General features: G+C 50.4%; 11 non-coding genes across 11 annotated transcripts; all 11 read right to left on the bottom strand.

The window, feature by feature from the left end:
• Nucleotides 1-1,540: 1,540 nt before the first annotated feature.
• Nucleotides 1,541-1,612, bottom strand: trnad-guc (transfer RNA aspartic acid (anticodon GUC)). The gene has a single exon. It is a non-coding gene; the product is annotated as a tRNA-Asp (tRNA).
• Nucleotides 1,613-3,357: 1,745 nt separating this feature from the next.
• On the bottom strand, nucleotides 3,358-3,429 carry trnad-guc (transfer RNA aspartic acid (anticodon GUC)). The gene has a single exon. It is a non-coding gene; the product is annotated as a tRNA-Asp (tRNA).
• A 1,742-nt stretch (nucleotides 3,430-5,171) lies between these two features.
• On the bottom strand, nucleotides 5,172-5,243 carry trnad-guc (transfer RNA aspartic acid (anticodon GUC)). The gene has a single exon. It is a non-coding gene; the product is annotated as a tRNA-Asp (tRNA).
• A 1,745-nt stretch (nucleotides 5,244-6,988) lies between these two features.
• trnad-guc (transfer RNA aspartic acid (anticodon GUC)) lies at nucleotides 6,989-7,060 on the bottom strand. Its single transcript has one exon. It is a non-coding gene; the product is annotated as a tRNA-Asp (tRNA).
• A 1,745-nt stretch (nucleotides 7,061-8,805) lies between these two features.
• On the bottom strand, nucleotides 8,806-8,877 carry trnad-guc (transfer RNA aspartic acid (anticodon GUC)). The gene has a single exon. It is a non-coding gene; the product is annotated as a tRNA-Asp (tRNA).
• Nucleotides 8,878-10,622: 1,745 nt separating this feature from the next.
• On the bottom strand, nucleotides 10,623-10,694 carry trnad-guc (transfer RNA aspartic acid (anticodon GUC)). Its single transcript has one exon. It is a non-coding gene; the product is annotated as a tRNA-Asp (tRNA).
• A 1,745-nt stretch (nucleotides 10,695-12,439) lies between these two features.
• Nucleotides 12,440-12,511, bottom strand: trnad-guc (transfer RNA aspartic acid (anticodon GUC)). Its single transcript has one exon. It is a non-coding gene; the product is annotated as a tRNA-Asp (tRNA).
• Nucleotides 12,512-14,256: 1,745 nt separating this feature from the next.
• On the bottom strand, nucleotides 14,257-14,328 carry trnad-guc (transfer RNA aspartic acid (anticodon GUC)). The gene has a single exon. It is a non-coding gene; the product is annotated as a tRNA-Asp (tRNA).
• Nucleotides 14,329-16,070: 1,742 nt separating this feature from the next.
• trnad-guc (transfer RNA aspartic acid (anticodon GUC)) lies at nucleotides 16,071-16,142 on the bottom strand. Its single transcript has one exon. It is a non-coding gene; the product is annotated as a tRNA-Asp (tRNA).
• Nucleotides 16,143-17,887: 1,745 nt separating this feature from the next.
• Nucleotides 17,888-17,959, bottom strand: trnad-guc (transfer RNA aspartic acid (anticodon GUC)). The gene has a single exon. It is a non-coding gene; the product is annotated as a tRNA-Asp (tRNA).
• A 1,742-nt stretch (nucleotides 17,960-19,701) lies between these two features.
• Nucleotides 19,702-19,773, bottom strand: trnad-guc (transfer RNA aspartic acid (anticodon GUC)). Its single transcript has one exon. It is a non-coding gene; the product is annotated as a tRNA-Asp (tRNA).
• Nucleotides 19,774-20,052: the final 279 nt, after the last annotated feature.

Genomic DNA, 20,052 nt, shown 5'->3' with positions numbered 1-20,052 from the left:
AAACAGCCTTTTCGTTGTGCCCTACCGTCTGCGTTAAACTTCGTCTGCTGCTGATCCACGCGCGCTCTCCCATTACCTGCTTCTAACAAACTGATTTGTGTACGACAGCACAAATCCAACAGCCTGGCTTCAGTTCCCACTGCCAAATGGACTCAGCACGAAAGCTTCCCTTTTTCAAGCTCGTCCCCTCAGGTTCTACTACCACCCATCAATCGCTTCCTCATCAGAGAGCAGTGCTCCTGGAGGACGGTGGGGTGACTTTACTGTACGCTGCATCAGATCTCTCAGCCATGCATTTAACATCGAAACGTAGAAATTAAGTGCAGGAGTAGGCCATTCAGCCCTTCAAGTCAGGCAGAATCCGAGGAGCAGGAAAATCAGGATGCTGCCTGACTTGCTTTGCGTTTCCAGCGCCACTCTGATCGAGACTCGGATTTCCAGCAACTGCAGTCCTCACTTGTTCCATTCAGCCCTTCAAGACACCGCCACCGTTCAATGTGATCATGATTGAACATGTAATTTCAGTAAGCACTCCAGCTTCCTCTCCGTACCCCTGGATCCCTTTAGCTGCAAGGTCTACGTCCGGCTCCCTCTTGGAGTGTATCTCACAAACCGGCATAGCCGCATCTTCCTGTGGGAGACAAGTCCACAGGTTCACCACTCTCTGAGAGAAAAAATCTTCCTGGATCGCTTGCCCTTCGTTCGGAGACTGTGAGCCCTGGTTCTGGACGTCCCCAACATTGGGAACCGGTGAACTTTTGCTGGGATCCCTCAGTACCAAGCATGGATCTGCACGGGTTTCTCTTCAGAAGGGTCAGTGTGAATGGCCTGCTTCCACACTGTGGTGCTCCTATGATGCCAACAGTGTCAGTTGAGTACCTGCACGTGCTTTCTCAAGCTTGCCTCTGTGTTGACCTTCATGTTAACCCAGGCACTGGGCTTTGTCCTTCTATCGAGAAGAGCAGACGATGCCACTCAGATGACTTTGACTTTCCACTGTGGGTGTAGTACAGTCTGCCAGCAGCAGGGGATGGTGTTGCATCACCTTGATGGCAGGATCGGGTCCAAACTCTGAGGGGTCTGACCCCTTTTTGATTGGAGCGAGGGAGAGGGGGAAAGCTCACATTCATTTGTCGCTACCGGTTGCTTAAAGGTTTTAATTTGCACCCCGTTTGCGTGGGAGTTATATGCCCACTGACGGGACGAAGTGACAACAAAATCAGAGTGGGAAACAGAAATTGCTGGAGCAAGTCAGCATCTGGAGTGGGGGTGGGGGAAGGGGAAGAAAGCAGACAAGGTTTCTGGTCCGGTGAGCCTTCTTGAGGACGGCAGTTTTCATTTGTCGCCGAAAAAGGAGAAAGTCTCAAATGATCATCTCCTTGGTAGATGAAAGGACAAGTTGGCCTGGGAGAGCAGAATTGAGAGTATCGTAGGTTTTGTTTGTTGACAAGAGCAGACCGCTCGGCCCTGGGAACGCATGGGACTTGAAATCGGCACTCCTGCATTGAGATATGGAGCTGGCCTCTCAAAATGCCGCAGACTCCCCGGCGGGGAATTGAACCCCGGTCTCCCGCGTGACAGGCGGGGATACTAACCACTATACTACCGAGGATTGGGCGACAGCGCACTCTGTCGCATCCGTATTAGGTAGAATGTTCTTATGTGAAATTTGGATTTTGTTGTCAATTTGAGTTCTCCTTTAGATCATCTTCTACCTCTGTGGAGATGATTAAGAGAATAGTTATTGTTGTTTTCATGTTTTATTATTCGACTATCTATCTTTCAAGTAATCCGCCGCTGCTGCTGCTGCTGCTGTAAAACAGCCTTTTCGTTGTGCCCTACCGTCTGCGTTAAACTTCGTCTGCTGCTGATCCACGCGCGCTCTCCCATTACCTGCTTCTAACAAACTGATTTGTGTACGACAGCACAAATCCAACAGCCTGGCTTCAGTTCCCACTGCCAAATGGACTCAGCACGAAAGCTTCCCTTTTTCAAGCTCGTCCCCTCAGGTTCTACTACCACCCATCAATCGCTTCCTCATCAGAGAGCAGTGCTCCTGGAGGACGGTGGGGTGACTTTACTGTACGCTGCATCAGATCTCTCAGCCATGCATTTAACATCGAAACGTAGAAATTAAGTGCAGGAGTAGGCCATTCAGCCCTTCAAGTCAGGCAGAATCCGAGGAGCAGGAAAATCAGGATGCTGCCTGACTTGCTTTGCGTTTCCAGCGCCACTCTGATCGAGACTCGGATTTCCAGCAACTGCAGTCCTCACTTGTTCCATTCAGCCCTTCAAGACACCGCCACCGTTCAATGTGATCATGATTGAACATGTAATTTCAGTAAGCACTCCAGCTTCCTCTCCGTACCCCTGGATCCCTTTAGCTGCAAGGTCTACGTCCGGCTCCCTCTTGGAGTGTATCTCACAAACCGGCATAGCCGCATCTTCCTGTGGGAGACAAGTCCACAGGTTCACCACTCTCTGAGAGAAAAAATCTTCCTGGATCGCTTGCCCTTCGTTCGGAGACTGTGAGCCCTGGTTCTGGACGTCCCCAACATTGGGAACCGGTGAACTTTTGCTGGGATCCCTCAGTACCAAGCATGGATCTGCACGGGTTTCTCTTCAGAAGGGTCAGTGTGAATGGCCTGCTTCCACACTGTGGTGCTCCTATGATGCCAACAGTGTCGGTTGAGTACCTGCACGTGCTTTCTCAAGCTTGCCTCTGTGTTGACCTTCATGTTAACCCAGGCACTGGGCTTTGTCCTTCTATCGAGAAGAGCAGACGATGCCACTCAGATGACTTTGACTTTCCACTGTGGGTGTAGTACAGTCTGCCAGCAGCAGGGGATGGTGTTGCATCACCTTGATGGCAGGATCGGGTCCAAACTCTGAGGGGTCTGACCCCTTTTTGATTGGAGCGAGGGAGAGGGGGAAAGCTCACATTCATTTGTCGCTACCGGTTGCTTAAAGGTTTTAATTTGCACCCCGTTTGCGTGGGAGTTATATGCCCACTGACGGGACGAAGTGACAACAAAATCAGAGTGGGAAACAGAAATTGCTGGAGCAAGTCAGCATCTGGAGTGGGGGTGGGGGAAGGGGAAGAAAGCAGACAAGGTTTCTGGTCCGGTGAGCCTTCTTGAGGACGGCAGTTTTCATTTGTCGCCGAAAAAGGAGGAAGTCTCAAATGATCATCTCCTTGGTAGATGAAAGGACAAGTTGGCCTGGGAGAGCAGAATTGAGAGTATCGTAGGTTTTGTTTGTTGACAAGAGCAGACCGCTCGGCCCTGGGAACGCATGGGACTTGAAATCGGCACTCCTGCATTGAGATATGGAGCTGGCCTCTCAAAATGCCGCAGACTCCCCGGCGGGGAATTGAACCCCGGTCTCCCGCGTGACAGGCGGGGATACTAACCACTATACTACCGAGGATTGGGCGACAGCGCACTCTGTCGCATCCGTATTAGGTAGAATGTTCTTATGTGAAATTTGGATTTTGTTGTCAATTTGAGTTCTCCTTTAGATCATCTTCTACCTCTGTGGAGATGATTAAGAGAATAGTTATTGTTGTTTTCATGTTTTATTATTCGACTATCTATCTTTCAAGTAATCCGCCGCTGCTGCTGCTGCTGTAAAACAGCCTTTTCGTTGTGCCCTACCGTCTGCGTTAAACTTCGTCTGCTGCTGATCCACGCGCGCTCTCCCATTACCTGCTTCTAACAAACTGATTTGTGTACGACAGCACAAATCCAACAGCCTGGCTTCAATTCCCACTGCCAAATGGACTCAGCACGAAAGCTTCCCTTTTTCAAGCTCGTCCCCTCAGGTTCTACTACCACCCATCAATCGCTTCCTCATCAGAGAGCAGTGCTCCTGGAGGACGGTGGGGTGACTTTACTGTACGCTGCATCAGATCTCTCAGCCATGCATTTAACATCGAAACGTAGAAATTAAGTGCAGGAGTAGGCCATTCAGCCCTTCAAGTCAGGCAGAATCCGAGGAGCAGGAAAATCAGGATGCTGCCTGACTTGCTTTGCGTTTCCAGCGCCACTCTGATCGAGACTCGGATTTCCAGCAACTGCAGTCCTCACTTGTTCCATTCAGCCCTTCAAGACACCGCCACCGTTCAATGTGATCATGATTGAACATGTAATTTCAGTAAGCACTCCAGCTTCCTCTCCGTACCCCTGGATCCCTTTAGCTGCAAGGTCTACGTCCGGCTCCCTCTTGGAGTGTATCTCACAAACCGGCATAGCCGCATCTTCCTGTGGGAGACAAGTCCACAGGTTCACCACTCTCTGAGAGAAAAAATCTTCCTGGATCGCTTGCCCTTCGTTCGGAGACTGTGAGCCCTGGTTCTGGACGTCCCCAACATTGGGAACCGGTGAACTTTTGCTGGGATCCCTCAGTACCAAGCATGGATCTGCACGGGTTTCTCTTCAGAAGGGTCAGTGTGAATGGCCTGCTTCCACACTGTGGTGCTCCTATGATGCCAACAGTGTCGGTTGAGTACCTGCACGTGCTTTCTCAAGCTTGCCTCTGTGTTGACCTTCATGTTAACCCAGGCACTGGGCTTTGTCCTTCTATCGAGAAGAGCAGACGATGCCACTCAGATGACTTTGACTTTCCACTGTGGGTGTAGTACAGTCTGCCAGCAGCAGGGGATGGTGTTGCATCACCTTGATGGCAGGATCGGGTCCAAACTCTGAGGGGTCTGACCCCTTTTTGATTGGAGCGAGGGAGAGGGGGAAAGCTCACATTCATTTGTCGCTACCGGTTGCTTAAAGGTTTTAATTTGCACCCCGTTTGCGTGGGAGTTATATGCCCACTGACGGGACGAAGTGACAACAAAATCAGAGTGGGAAACAGAAATTGCTGGAGCAAGTCAGCATCTGGAGTGGGGGTGGGGGAAGGGGAAGAAAGCAGACAAGGTTTCTGGTCCGGTGAGCCTTCTTGAGGACGGCAGTTTTCATTTGTCGCCGAAAAAGGAGGAAGTCTCAAATGATCATCTCCTTGGTAGATGAAAGGACAAGTTGGCCTGGGAGAGCAGAATTGAGAGTATCGTAGGTTTTGTTTGTTGACAAGAGCAGACCGCTCGGCCCTGGGAACGCATGGGACTTGAAATCGGCACTCCTGCATTGAGATATGGAGCTGGCCTCTCAAAATGCCGCAGACTCCCCGGCGGGGAATTGAACCCCGGTCTCCCGCGTGACAGGCGGGGATACTAACCACTATACTACCGAGGATTGGGCGACAGCGCACTCTGTCGCATCCGTATTAGGTAGAATGTTCTTATGTGAAATTTGGATTTTGTTGTCAATTTGAGTTCTCCTTTAGATCATCTTCTACCTCTGTGGAGATGATTAAGAGAATAGTTATTGTTGTTTTCATGTTTTATTATTCGACTATCTATCTTTCAAGTAATCCGCCGCTGCTGCTGCTGCTGCTGTAAAACAGCCTTTTCGTTGTGCCCTACCGTCTGCGTTAAACTTCGTCTGCTGCTGATCCACGCGCGCTCTCCCATTACCTGCTTCTAACAAACTGATTTGTGTACGACAGCACAAATCCAACAGCCTGGCTTCAATTCCCACTGCCAAATGGACTCAGCACGAAAGCTTCCCTTTTTCAAGCTCGTCCCCTCAGGTTCTACTACCACCCATCAATCGCTTCCTCATCAGAGAGCAGTGCTCCTGGAGGACGGTGGGGTGACTTTACTGTACGCTGCATCAGATCTCTCAGCCATGCATTTAACATCGAAACGTAGAAATTAAGTGCAGGAGTAGGCCATTCAGCCCTTCAAGTCAGGCAGAATCCGAGGAGCAGGAAAATCAGGATGCTGCCTGACTTGCTTTGCGTTTCCAGCGCCACTCTGATCGAGACTCGGATTTCCAGCAACTGCAGTCCTCACTTGTTCCATTCAGCCCTTCAAGACACCGCCACCGTTCAATGTGATCATGATTGAACATGTAATTTCAGTAAGCACTCCAGCTTCCTCTCCGTACCCCTGGATCCCTTTAGCTGCAAGGTCTACGTCCGGCTCCCTCTTGGAGTGTATCTCACAAACCGGCATAGCCGCATCTTCCTGTGGGAGACAAGTCCACAGGTTCACCACTCTCTGAGAGAAAAAATCTTCCTGGATCGCTTGCCCTTCGTTCGGAGACTGTGAGCCCTGGTTCTGGACGTCCCCAACATTGGGAACCGGTGAACTTTTGCTGGGATCCCTCAGTACCAAGCATGGATCTGCACGGGTTTCTCTTCAGAAGGGTCAGTGTGAATGGCCTGCTTCCACACTGTGGTGCTCCTATGATGCCAACAGTGTCGGTTGAGTACCTGCACGTGCTTTCTCAAGCTTGCCTCTGTGTTGACCTTCATGTTAACCCAGGCACTGGGCTTTGTCCTTCTATCGAGAAGAGCAGACGATGCCACTCAGATGACTTTGACTTTCCACTGTGGGTGTAGTACAGTCTGCCAGCAGCAGGGGATGGTGTTGCATCACCTTGATGGCAGGATCGGGTCCAAACTCTGAGGGGTCTGACCCCTTTTTGATTGGAGCGAGGGAGAGGGGGAAAGCTCACATTCATTTGTCGCTACCGGTTGCTTAAAGGTTTTAATTTGCACCCCGTTTGCGTGGGAGTTATATGCCCACTGACGGGACGAAGTGACAACAAAATCAGAGTGGGAAACAGAAATTGCTGGAGCAAGTCAGCATCTGGAGTGGGGGTGGGGGAAGGGGAAGAAAGCAGACAAGGTTTCTGGTCCGGTGAGCCTTCTTGAGGACGGCAGTTTTCATTTGTCGCCGAAAAAGGAGGAAGTCTCAAATGATCATCTCCTTGGTAGATGAAAGGACAAGTTGGCCTGGGAGAGCAGAATTGAGAGTATCGTAGGTTTTGTTTGTTGACAAGAGCAGACCGCTCGGCCCTGGGAACGCATGGGACTTGAAATCGGCACTCCTGCATTGAGATATGGAGCTGGCCTCTCAAAATGCCGCAGACTCCCCGGCGGGGAATTGAACCCCGGTCTCCCGCGTGACAGGCGGGGATACTAACCACTATACTACCGAGGATTGGGCCTCAGCGCACTCTGTCGCATCCGTATTAGGTAGAATGTTCTTATGTGAAATTTGGATTTTGTTGTCAATTTGAGTTCTCCTTTAGATCATCTTCTACCTCTGTGGAGATGATTAAGAGAATAGTTATTGTTGTTTTCATGTTTTATTATTCGACTATCTATCTTTCAAGTAATCCGCCGCTGCTGCTGCTGCTGCTGTAAAACAGCCTTTTCGTTGTGCCCTACCGTCTGCGTTAAACTTCGTCTGCTGCTGATCCACGCGCGCTCTCCCATTACCTGCTTCTAACAAACTGATTTGTGTACGACAGCACAAATCCAACAGCCTGGCTTCAGTTCCCACTGCCAAATGGACTCAGCACGAAAGCTTCCCTTTTTCAAGCTCGTCCCCTCAGGTTCTACTACCACCCATCAATCGCTTCCTCATCAGAGAGCAGTGCTCCTGGAGGACGGTGGGGTGACTTTACTGTACGCTGCATCAGATCTCTCAGCCATGCATTTAACATCGAAACGTAGAAATTAAGTGCAGGAGTAGGCCATTCAGCCCTTCAAGTCAGGCAGAATCCGAGGAGCAGGAAAATCAGGATGCTGCCTGACTTGCTTTGCGTTTCCAGCGCCACTCTGATCGAGACTCGGATTTCCAGCAACTGCAGTCCTCACTTGTTCCATTCAGCCCTTCAAGACACCGCCACCGTTCAATGTGATCATGATTGAACATGTAATTTCAGTAAGCACTCCAGCTTCCTCTCCGTACCCCTGGATCCCTTTAGCTGCAAGGTCTACGTCCGGCTCCCTCTTGGAGTGTATCTCACAAACCGGCATAGCCGCATCTTCCTGTGGGAGACAAGTCCACAGGTTCACCACTCTCTGAGAGAAAAAATCTTCCTGGATCGCTTGCCCTTCGTTCGGAGACTGTGAGCCCTGGTTCTGGACGTCCCCAACATTGGGAACCGGTGAACTTTTGCTGGGATCCCTCAGTACCAAGCATGGATCTGCACGGGTTTCTCTTCAGAAGGGTCAGTGTGAATGGCCTGCTTCCACACTGTGGTGCTCCTATGATGCCAACAGTGTCGGTTGAGTACCTGCACGTGCTTTCTCAAGCTTGCCTCTGTGTTGACCTTCATGTTAACCCAGGCACTGGGCTTTGTCCTTCTATCGAGAAGAGCAGACGATGCCACTCAGATGACTTTGACTTTCCACTGTGGGTGTAGTACAGTCTGCCAGCAGCAGGGGATGGTGTTGCATCACCTTGATGGCAGGATCGGGTCCAAACTCTGAGGGGTCTGACCCCTTTTTGATTGGAGCGAGGGAGAGGGGGAAAGCTCACATTCATTTGTCGCTACCGGTTGCTTAAAGGTTTTAATTTGCACCCCGTTTGAGTGGGAGTTATATGCCCACTGACGGGACGAAGTGACAACAAAATCAGAGTGGGAAACAGAAATTGCTGGAGCAAGTCAGCATCTGGAGTGGGGGTGGGGGAAGGGGAAGAAAGCAGACAAGGTTTCTGGTCCGGTGAGCCTTCTTGAGGACGGCAGTTTTCATTTGTCGCCGAAAAAGGAGGAAGTCTCAAATGATCATCTCCTTGGTAGATGAAAGGACAAGTTGGCCTGGGAGAGCAGAATTGAGAGTATCGTAGGTTTTGTTTGTTGACAAGAGCAGACCGCTCGGCCCTGGGAACGCATGGGACTTGAAATCGGCACTCCTGCATTGAGATATGGAGCTGGCCTCTCAAAATGCCGCAGACTCCCCGGCGGGGAATTGAACCCCGGTCTCCCGCGTGACAGGCGGGGATACTAACCACTATACTACCGAGGATTGGGCAACAGCGCACTCTGTCGCATCCGTATTAGGTAGAATGTTCTTATGTGAAATTTGGATTTTGTTGTCAATTTGAGTTCTCCTTTAGATCATCTTCTACCTCTGTGGAGATGATTAAGAGAATAGTTATTGTTGTTTTCATGTTTTATTATTCGACTATCTATCTTTCAAGTAATCCGCCGCTGCTGCTGCTGCTGCTGTAAAACAGCTTTTTCGTTGTGCCCTACCGTCTGCGTTAAACTTCGTCTGCTGCTGATCCACGCGCGCTCTCCCATTACCTGCTTCTAACAAACTGATTTGTGTACGACAGCACAAATCCAACAGCCTGGCTTCAATTCCCACTGCCAAATGGACTCAGCACGAAAGCTTCCCTTTTTCAAGCTCGTCCCCTCAGGTTCTACTACCACCCATCAATCGCTTCCTCATCAGAGAGCAGTGCTCCTGGAGGACGGTGGGGTGACTTTACTGTACGCTGCATCAGATCTCTCAGCCATGCATTTAACATCGAAACGTAGAAATTAAGTGCAGGAGTAGGCCATTCAGCCCTTCAAGTCAGGCAGAATCCGAGGAGCAGGAAAATCAGGATGCTGCCTGACTTGCTTTGCGTTTCCAGCGCCACTCTGATCGAGACTCTGATTTCCAGCAACTGCAGTCCTCACTTGTTCCATTCAGCCCTTCAAGACACCGCCACCGTTCAATGTGATCATGATTGAACATGTAATTTCAGTAAGCACTCCAGCTTCCTCTCCGTACCCCTGGATCCCTTTAGCTGCAAGGTCTACGTCCGGCTCCCTCTTGGAGTGTATCTCACAAACCGGCATAGCCGCATCTTCCTGTGGGAGACAAGTCCACAGGTTCACCACTCTCTGAGAGAAAAAATCTTCCTGGATCGCTTGCCCTTCGTTCGGAGACTGTGAGCCCTGGTTCTGGACGTCCCCAACATTGGGAACCGGTGAACTTTTGCTGGGATCCCTCAGTACCAAGCATGGATCTGCACGGGTTTCTCTTCAGAAGGGTCAGTGTGAATGGCCTGCTTCCACACTGTGGTGCTCCTATGATGCCAACAGTGTCGGTTGAGTACCTGCACGTGCTTTCTCAAGCTTGCCTCTGTGTTGACCTTCATGTTAACCCAGGCACTGGGCTTTGTCCTTCTATCGAGAAGAGCAGACGATGCCACTCAGATGACTTTGACTTTCCACTGTGGGTGTAGTACAGTCTGCCAGCAGCAGGGGATGGTGTTGCATCACCTTGATGGCAGGATCGGGTCCAAACTCTGAGGGGTCTGACCCCTTTTTGATTGGAGCGAGGGAGAGGGGGAAAGCTCACATTCATTTGTCGCTACCGGTTGCTTAAAGGTTTTAATTTGCACCCCGTTTGCGTGGGAGTTATATGCCCACTGACGGGACGAAGTGACAACAAAATCAGAGTGGGAAACAGAAATTGCTGGAGCAAGTCAGCATCTGGAGTGGGGGTGGGGGAAGGGGAAGAAAGCAGACAAGGTTTCTGGTCCGGTGAGCCTTCTTGAGGACGGCAGTTTTCATTTGTCGCCGAAAAAGGAGGAAGTCTCAAATGATCATCTCCTTGGTAGATGAAAGGACAAGTTGGCCTGGGAGAGCAGAATTGAGAGTATCGTAGGTTTTGTTTGTTGACAAGAGCAGACCGCTCGGCCCTGGGAACGCATGGGACTTGAAATCGGCACTCCTGCATTGAGATATGGAGCTGGCCTCTCAAAATGCCGCAGACTCCCCGGCGGGGAATTGAACCCCGGTCTCCCGCGTGACAGGCGGGGATACTAACCACTATACTACCGAGGATTGGGCGACAGCGCACTCTGTCGCATCCGTATTAGGTAGAATGTTCTTATGTGAAATTTGGATTTTGTTGTCAATTTGAGTTCTCCTTTAGATCATCTTCTACCTCTGTGGAGATGATTAAGAGAATAGTTATTGTTGTTTTCATGTTTTATTATTCGACTATCTATCTTTCAAGTAATCCGCCGCTGCTGCTGCTGCTGCTGTAAAACAGCCTTTTCGTTGTGCCCTACCGTCTGCGTTAAACTTCGTCTGCTGCTGATCCACGCGCGCTCTCCCATTACCTGCTTCTAACAAACTGATTTGTGTACGACAGCACAAATCCAACAGCCTGGCTTCAATTCCCACTGCCAAATGGACTCAGCACGAAAGCTTCCCTTTTTCAAGCTCGTCCCCTCAGGTTCTACTACCACCCATCAATCGCTTCCTCATCAGAGAGCAGTGCTCCTGGAGGACGGTGGGGTGACTTTACTGTACGCTGCATCAGATCTCTCAGCCATGCATTTAACATCGAAACGTAGAAATTAAGTGCAGGAGTAGGCCATTCAGCCCTTCAAGTCAGGCAGAATCCGAGGAGCAGGAAAATCAGGATGCTGCCTGACTTGCTTTGCGTTTCCAGCGCCACTCTGATCGAGACTCGGATTTCCAGCAACTGCAGTCCTCACTTGTTCCATTCAGCCCTTCAAGACACCGCCACCGTTCAATGTGATCATGATTGAACATGTAATTTCAGTAAGCACTCCAGCTTCCTCTCCGTACCCCTGGATCCCTTTAGCTGCAAGGTCTACGTCCGGCTCCCTCTTGGAGTGTATCTCACAAACCGGCATAGCCGCATCTTCCTGTGGGAGACAAGTCCACAGGTTCACCACTCTCTGAGAGAAAAAATCTTCCTGGATCGCTTGCCCTTCGTTCGGAGACTGTGAGCCCTGGTTCTGGACGTCCCCAACATTGGGAACCGGTGAACTTTTGCTGGGATCCCTCAGTACCAAGCATGGATCTGCACGGGTTTCTCTTCAGAAGGGTCAGTGTGAATGGCCTGCTTCCACACTGTGGTGCTCCTATGATGCCAACAGTGTCGGTTGAGTACCTGCACGTGCTTTCTCAAGCTTGCCTCTGTGTTGACCTTCATGTTAACCCAGCCACTGGGCTTTGTCCTTCTATCGAGAAGAGCAGACGATGCCACTCAGATGACTTTGACTTTCCACTGTGGGTGTAGTACAGTCTGCCAGCAGCAGGGGATGGTGTTGCATCACCTTGATGGCAGGATCGGGTCCAAACTCTGAGGGGTATGACCCCTTTTTGATTGGAGCGAGGGAGAGGGGGAAAGCTCACATTCATTTGTCGCTACCGGTTGCTTAAAGGTTTTAATTTGCACCCCGTTTGCGTGGGAGTTATATGCCCACTGACGGGACGAAGTGACAACAAAATCAGAGTGGGAAACAGAAATTGCTGGAGCAAGTCAGCATCTGGAGTGGGGGTGGGGGAAGGGGAAGAAAGCAGACAAGGTTTCTGGTCCGGTGAGCCTTCTTGAGGACGGCAGTTTTCATTTGTCGCCGAAAAAGGAGGAAGTCTCAAATGATCATCTCCTTGGTAGATGAAAGGACAAGTTGGCCTGGGAGAGCAGAATTGAGAGTATCGTAGGTTTTGTTTGTTGACAAGAGCAGACCGCTCGGCCCTGGGAACGCATGGGACTTGAAATCGGCACTCGTGCATTGACATATGGAGCTGGCCTCTCAAAATGCCGCAGACTCCCCGGCGGGGAATTGAACCCCGGTCTCCCGCGTGACAGGCGGGGATACTAACCACTATACTACCGAGGATTGGGCGACAGCGCACTCTGTCGCATCCGTATTAGGTAGAATGTTCTTATGTGAAATTTGGATTTTGTTGTCAATTTGAGTTCTCCTTTAGATCATCTTCTACCTCTGTGGAGATGATTAAGAGAATAGTTATTGTTGTTTTCATGTTTTATTATTCGACTATCTATCTTTCAAGTAATCCGCCGCTGCTGCTGCTGCTGCTGTAAAACAGCCTTTTCGTTGTGCCCTACCGTCTGCGTTAAACTTCGTCTGCTGCTGATCCACGCGCGCTCTCCCATTACCTGCTTCTAACAAACTGATTTGTGTACGACAGCACAAATCCAACAGCCTGGCTTCAATTCCCACTGCCAAATGGACTCAGCACGAAAGCTTCCCTTTTTCAAGCTCGTCCCCTCAGGTTCTACTACCACCCATCAATCGCTTCCTCATCAGAGAGCAGTGCTCCTGGAGGACGGTGGGGTGACTTTACTGTACGCTGCATCAGATCTCTCAGCCATGCATTTAACATCGAAACGTAGAAATTAAGTGCAGGAGTAGGCCATTCAGCCCTTCAAGTCAGGCAGAATCCGAGGAGCAGGAAAATCAGGATGCTGCCTGACTTGCTTTGCGTTTCCAGCGCCACTCTGATCGAGACTCTGATTTCCAGCAACTGCAGTCCTCACTTGTTCCATTCAGCCCTTCAAGACACCGCCACCGTTCAATGTGATCATGATTGAACATGTAATTTCAGTAAGCACTCCAGCTTCCTCTCCGTACCCCTGGATCCCTTTAGCTGCAAGGTCTACGTCCGGCTCCCTCTTGGAGTGTATCTCACAAACCGGCATAGCCGCATCTTCCTGTGGGAGACAAGTCCACAGGTTCACCACTCTCTGAGAGAAAAAATCTTCCTGGATCGCTTGCCCTTCGTTCGGAGACTGTGAGCCCTGGTTCTGGACGTCCCCAACATTGGGAACCGGTGAACTTTTGCTGGGATCCCTCAGTACCAAGCATGGATCTGCACGGGTTTCTCTTCAGAAGGGTCAGTGTGAATGGCCTGCTTCCACACTGTGGTGCTCCTATGATGCCAACAGTGTCGGTTGAGTACCTGCACGTGCTTTCTCAAGCTTGCCTCTGTGTTGACCTTCATGTTAACCCAGGCACTGGGCTTTGTCCTTCTATCGAGAAGAGCAGACGATGCCACTCAGATGACTTTGACTTTCCACTGTGGGTGTAGTACAGTCTGCCAGCAGCAGGGGATGGTGTTGCATCACCTTGATGGCAGGATCGGGTCCAAACTCTGAGGGGTCTGACCCCTTTTTGATTGGAGCGAGGGAGAGGGGGAAAGCTCACATTCATTTGTCGCTACCGGTTGCTTAAAGGTTTTAATTTGCACCCCGTTTGCGTGGGAGTTATATGCCCACTGACGGGACGAAGTGACAACAAAATCAGAGTGGGAAACAGAAATTGCTGGAGCAAGTCAGCATCTGGAGTGGGGGTGGGGGAAGGGGAAGAAAGCAGACAAGGTTTCTGGTCCGGTGAGCCTTCTTGAGGACGGCAGTTTTCATTTGTCGCCGAAAAAGGAGGAAGTCTCAAATGATCATCTCCTTGGTAGATGAAAGGACAAGTTGGCCTGGGAGAGCAGAATTGAGAGTATCGTAGGTTTTGTTTGTTGACAAGAGCAGACCGCTCGGCCCTGGGAACGCATGGGACTTGAAATCGGCACTCCTGCATTGAGATATGGAGCTGGCCTCTCAAAATGCCGCAGACTCCCCGGCGGGGAATTGAACCCCGGTCTCCCGCGTGACAGGCGGGGATACTAACCACTATACTACCGAGGATTGGGCGACAGCGCACTCTGTCGCATCCGTATTAGGTAGAATGTTCTTATGTGAAATTTGGATTTTGTTGTCAATTTGAGTTCTCCTTTAGATCATCTTCTACCTCTGTGGAGATGATTAAGAGAATAGTTATTGTTGTTTTCATGTTTTATTATTCGACTATCTATCTTTCAAGTAATCCGCCGCCGCTGCTGCTGCTGTAAAACAGCCTTTTCGTTGTGCCCTACCGTCTGCGTTAAACTTCGTCTGCTGCTGATCCACGCGCGCTCTCCCATTACCTGCTTCTAACAAACTGATTTGTGTACGACAGCACAAATCCAACAGCCTGGCTTCAATTCCCACTGCCAAATGGACTCAGCACGAAAGCTTCCCTTTTTCAAGCTCGTCCCCTCAGGTTCTACTACCACCCATCAATCGCTTCCTCATCAGAGAGCAGTGCTCCTGGAGGACGGTGGGGTGACTTTACTGTACGCTGCATCAGATCTCTCAGCCATGCATTTAACATCGAAACGTAGAAATTAAGTGCAGGAGTAGGCCATTCAGCCCTTCAAGTCAGGCAGAATCCGAGGAGCAGGAAAATCAGGATGCTGCCTGACTTGCTTTGCGTTTCCAGCGCCACTCTGGTCGAGACTCGGATTTCCAGCAACTGCAGTCCTCACTTGTTCCATTCAGCCCTTCAAGACACCGCCACCGTTCAATGTGATCATGATTGAACATGTAATTTCAGTAAGCACTCCAGCTTCCTCTCCGTGCCCCTGGATCCCTTTAGCTGCAAGGTCTACGTCCGGCTCCCTCTTGGAGTGTATCTCACAAACCGGCATAGCCGCATCTTCCTGTGGGAGACAAGTCCACAGGTTCACCACTCTCTGAGAGAAAAAATCTTCCTGGATCGCTTGCCCTTCGTTCGGAGACTGTGAGCCCTGGTTCTGGACGTCCCCAACATTGGGAACCGGTGAACTTTTGCTGGGATCCCTCAGTACCAAGCATGGATCTGCACGGGTTTCTCTTCAGAAGGGTCAGTGTGAATGGCCTGCTTCCACACTGTGGTGCTCCTATGATGCCAACAGTGTCGGTTGAGTACCTGCACGTGCTTTCTCAAGCTTGCCTCTGTGTTGACCTTCATGTTAACCCAGGCACTGGGCTTTGTCCTTCTATCGAGAAGAGCAGACGATGCCACTCAGATGACTTTGACTTTCCACTGTGGGTGTAGTACAGTCTGCCAGCAGCAGGGGATGGTGTTGCATCACCTTGATGGCAGGATCGGGTCCAAACTCTGAGGGGTCTGACCCCTTTTTGATTGGAGCGAGGGAGAGGGGGAAAGCTCACATTCATTTGTCGCTACCGGTTGCTTAAAGGTTTTAATTTGCACCCCGTTTGCGTGGGAGTTATATGCCCACTGACGGGACGAAGTGACAACAAAATCAGAGTGGGAAACAGAAATTGCTGGAGCAAGTCAGCATCTGGAGTGGGGGTGGGGGAAGGGGAAGAAAGCAGACAAGGTTTCTGGTCCGGTGAGCCTTCTTGAGGACGGCAGTTTTCATTTGTCGCCGAAAAAGGAGGAAGTCTCAAATGATCATCTCCTTGGTAGATGAAAGGACAAGTTGGCCTGGGAGAGCAGAATTGAGAGTATCGTAGATTTTGTTTGTTGACAAGAGCAGACCGCTCGGCCCTGGGAACGCATGGGACTTGAAATCGGCACTCCTGCATTGAGATATGGAGCTGGCCTCTCAAAATGCCGCAGACTCCCCGGCTGGGAATTGAACCCCGGTCTCCCGCGTGACAGGCGGGGATACTAACCACTATACTACCGAGGATTGGGCGACAGCGCACTCTGTCGCATCCGTATTAGGTAGAATGTTCTTATGTGAAATTTGGATTTTGTTGTCAATTTGAGTTCTCCTTTAGATCATCTTCTACCTCTGTGGAGATGATTAAGAGAATAGTTATTGTTGTTTTCATGTTTTATTATTCGACTATCTATCTTTCAAGTAATCCGCCGCTGCTGCTGCTGCTGCTGTAAAACAGCCTTTTCGTTGTGCCCTACCGTCTGCGTTAAACTTCGTCTGCTGCTGATCCACGCGCGCTCTCCCATTACCTGCTTCTAACAAACTGATTTGTGTACGACAGCACAAATCCAACAGCCTGGCTTCAATTCCCACTGCCAAATGGACTCAGCACGAAAGCTTCCCTTTTTCAAGCTCGTCCCCTCAGGTTCTACTACCACCCATCAATCGCTTCCTCATCAGAGAGCAGTGCTCCTGGAGGACGGTGGGGTGACTTTACTGTACGCTGCATCAGATCTCTCAGCCATGCATTTAACATCGAAACGTAGAAATTAAGTGCAGGAGTAGGCCATTCAGCCCTTCAAGTCAGGCAGAATCCGAGGAGCAGGAAAATCAGGATGCTGCCTGACTTGCTTTGCGTTTCCAGCGCCACTCTGATCGAGACTCTGATTTCCAGCAACTGCAGTCCTCACTTGTTCCATTCAGCCCTTCAAGACACCGCCACCGTTCAATGTGATCATGATTGAACATGTAATTTCAGTAAGCACTCCAGCTTCCTCTCCGTGCCCCTGGATCCCTTTAGCTGCAAGGTCTACGTCCGGCTCCCTCTTGGAGTGTATCTCACAAACCGGCATAGCCGCATCTTCCTGTGGGAGACAAGTCCACAGGTTCACCACTCTCTGAGAGAAAAAATCTTCCTGGATCGCTTGCCCTTCGTTCGGAGACTGTGAGCCCTGGTTCTGGACGTCCCCAACATTGGGAACCGGTGAACTTTTGCTGGGATCCCTCAGTACCAAGCATGGATCTGCACGGGTTTCTCTTCAGAAGGGTCAGTGTGAATGGCCTGCTTCCACACTGTGGTGCTCCTATGATGCCAACAGTGTCGGTTGAGTACCTGCACGTGCTTTCTCAAGCTTGCCTCTGTGTTGACCTTCATGTTAACCCAGCCACTGGGCTTTGTCCTTCTATCGAGAAGAGCAGACGATGCCACTCAGATGACTTTGACTTTCCACTGTGGGTGTAGTACAGTCTGCCAGCAGCAGGGGATGGTGTTGCATCACCTTGATGGCAGGATCGGGTCCAAACTCTGAGGGGTCTGACCCCTTTTTGATTGGAGCGAGGGAGAGGGGGAAAGCTCACATTCATTTGTCGCTACCGGTTGCTTAAAGGTTTTAATTTGCACCCCGTTTGCGTGGGAGTTATATGCCCACTGACGGGACGAAGTGACAACAAAATCAGAGTGGGAAACAGAAATTGCTGGAGCAAGTCAGCATCTGGAGTGGGGGTGGGGGAAGGGGAAGAAAGCAGACAAGGTTTCTGGTCCGGTGAGCCTTCTTGAGGACGGCAGTTTTCATTTGTCGCCGAAAAAGGAGGAAGTCTCAAATGATCATCTCCTTGGTAGATGAAAGGACAAGTTGGCCTGGGAGAGCAGAATTGAGAGTATCGTAGGTTTTGTTTGTTGACAAGAGCAGACCGCTCGGCCCTGGGAACGCATGGGACTTGAAATCGGCACTCGTGCATTGACATATGGAGCTGGCCTCTCAAAATGCCGCAGACTCCCCGGCGGGGAATTGAACCCCGGTCTCCCGCGTGACAGGCGGGGATACTAACCACTATACTACCGAGGATTGGGCGACAGCGCACTCTGTCGCATCCGTATTAGGTAGAATGTTCTTATGTGAAATTTGGATTTTGTTGTCAATTTGAGTTCTCCTTTAGATCATCTTCTACCTCTGTGGAGATGATTAAGAGAATAGTTATTGTTGTTTTCATGTTTTATTATTCGACTATCTATCTTTCAAGTAATCCGCCGCTGCTGCTGCTGCTGTAAAACAGCCTTTTCGTTGTGCCCTACCGTCTGCGTTAAACTTCGTCTGCTGCTGATCCACGCGCGCTCTCCCATTACCTGCTTCTAACAAACTGATTTGTGTACGACAGCACAAATCCAACAGCCTGGCTTCAATTCCCACTGCCAAATGGACTCAGCACGAAAGCTTCCCTTTTTCAAGCTCGTCCCCTCAGGTTCTACTACCACCCATCAATCGCTTCCTCATCAGAGAGCAGTGCTCCTGGAGGACGGTGGGGTGACTTTACTGTACGCTGCATCAGATCTCTCAGCCATGCATTTAACATCGAAACGTAGAAATTAAGTGCAGGAGTAGGCCATTCAGCCCTTCAAGTCAGGCAGAATCCGAGGAGCAGGAAAATCAGGATGCTGCCTGACTTGCTTTGCGTTTCCAGCGCCACTCTGATCGAGACTCTGATTTCCAGCAACTGCAGTCCTCACTTGTTCCATTCAGCCCTTCAAGACACCGCCACCGTTCAATGTGATCATGATTGAACATGTAATTTCAGTAAGCACTCCAGCTTCCTCTCCGTACCCCTGGATCCCTTTAGCTGCAAGGTCTACGTCCGGCTCCCTCTTGGAGTGTATCTCACAAACCGGCATAGCCGCATCTTCCTGTGGGAGACAAGTCCACAGGTTCACCACTCTCTGAGAGAAAAAATCTTCCTGGATCGCTTGCCCTTCGTTCGGAGACTGTGAGCCCTGGTTCTGGACGTCCCCAACATTGGGAACCGGTGAACTTTTGCTGGGATCCCTCAGTACCAAGCATGGATCTGCACGGGTTTCTCTTCAGAAGGGTCAGTGTGAATGGCCTGCTTCCACACTGTGGTGCTCCTATGATGCCAACAGTGTCGGTTGAGTACCTGCACGTGCTTTCTCAAGCTTGCCTCTGTGTTGACCTTCATGTTAACCCAGGCACTGGGCTTTGTCCTTCTATCGAGAAGAGCAGACGATGCCACTCAGATGACTTTGACTTTCCACTGTGGGTGTAGTACAGTCTGCCAGCAGCAGGGGATGGTGTTGCATCACCTTGATGGCAGGATCGGGTCCAAACTCTGAGGGGTCTGACCCCTTTTTGATTGGAGCGAGGGAGAGGGGGAAAGCTCACATTCATTTGTCGCTACCGGTTGCTTAAAGGTTTTAATTTGCACCCCGTTTGCGTGGGAGTTATATGCCCACTGACGGGACGAAGTGACAACAAAATCAGAGTGGGAAACAGAAATTGCTGGAGCAAGTCAGCATCTGGAGTGGGGGTGGGGGAAGGGGAAGAAAGCAGACAAGGTTTCTGGTCCGGTGAGCCTTCTTGAGGACGGCAGTTTTCATTTGTCGCCGAAAAAGGAGGAAGTCTCAAATGATCATCTCCTTGGTAGATGAAAGGACAAGTTGGCCTGGGAGAGCAGAATTGAGAGTATCGTAGGTTTTGTTTGTTGACAAGAGCAGACCGCTCGGCCCTGGGAACGCATGGGACTTGAAATCGGCACTCGTGCATTGACATATGGAGCTGGCCTCTCAAAATGCCGCAGACTCCCCGGCGGGGAATTGAACCCCGGTCTCCCGCGTGACAGGCGGGGATACTAACCACTATACTACCGAGGATTGGGCGACAGCGCACTCTGTCGCATCCGTATTAGGTAGAATGTTCTTATGTGAAATTTGGATTTTGTTGTCAATTTGAGTTCTCCTTTAGATCATCTTCTACCTCTGTGGAGATGATTAAGAGAATAGTTATTGTTGTTTTCATGTTTTATTATTCGACTATCTATCTTTCAAGTAATCCGCCGCTGCTGCTGCTGCTGTAAAACAGCCTTTTCGTTGTGCCCTACCGTCTGCGTTAAACTTCGTCTGCTGCTGATCCACGCGCGCTCTCCCATTACC

This window comes from Chiloscyllium punctatum, chromosome 30 (genome assembly GCF_047496795.1).
Source record: "Chiloscyllium punctatum isolate Juve2018m chromosome 30, sChiPun1.3, whole genome shotgun sequence".
Classification (NCBI taxonomy): Eukaryota; Metazoa; Chordata; class Chondrichthyes; order Orectolobiformes; family Hemiscylliidae; genus Chiloscyllium; species Chiloscyllium punctatum.
The sequence above is the reverse complement of the archived record's forward strand: the minus strand, read 5'-3'. Positions and strand labels throughout refer to the sequence as shown.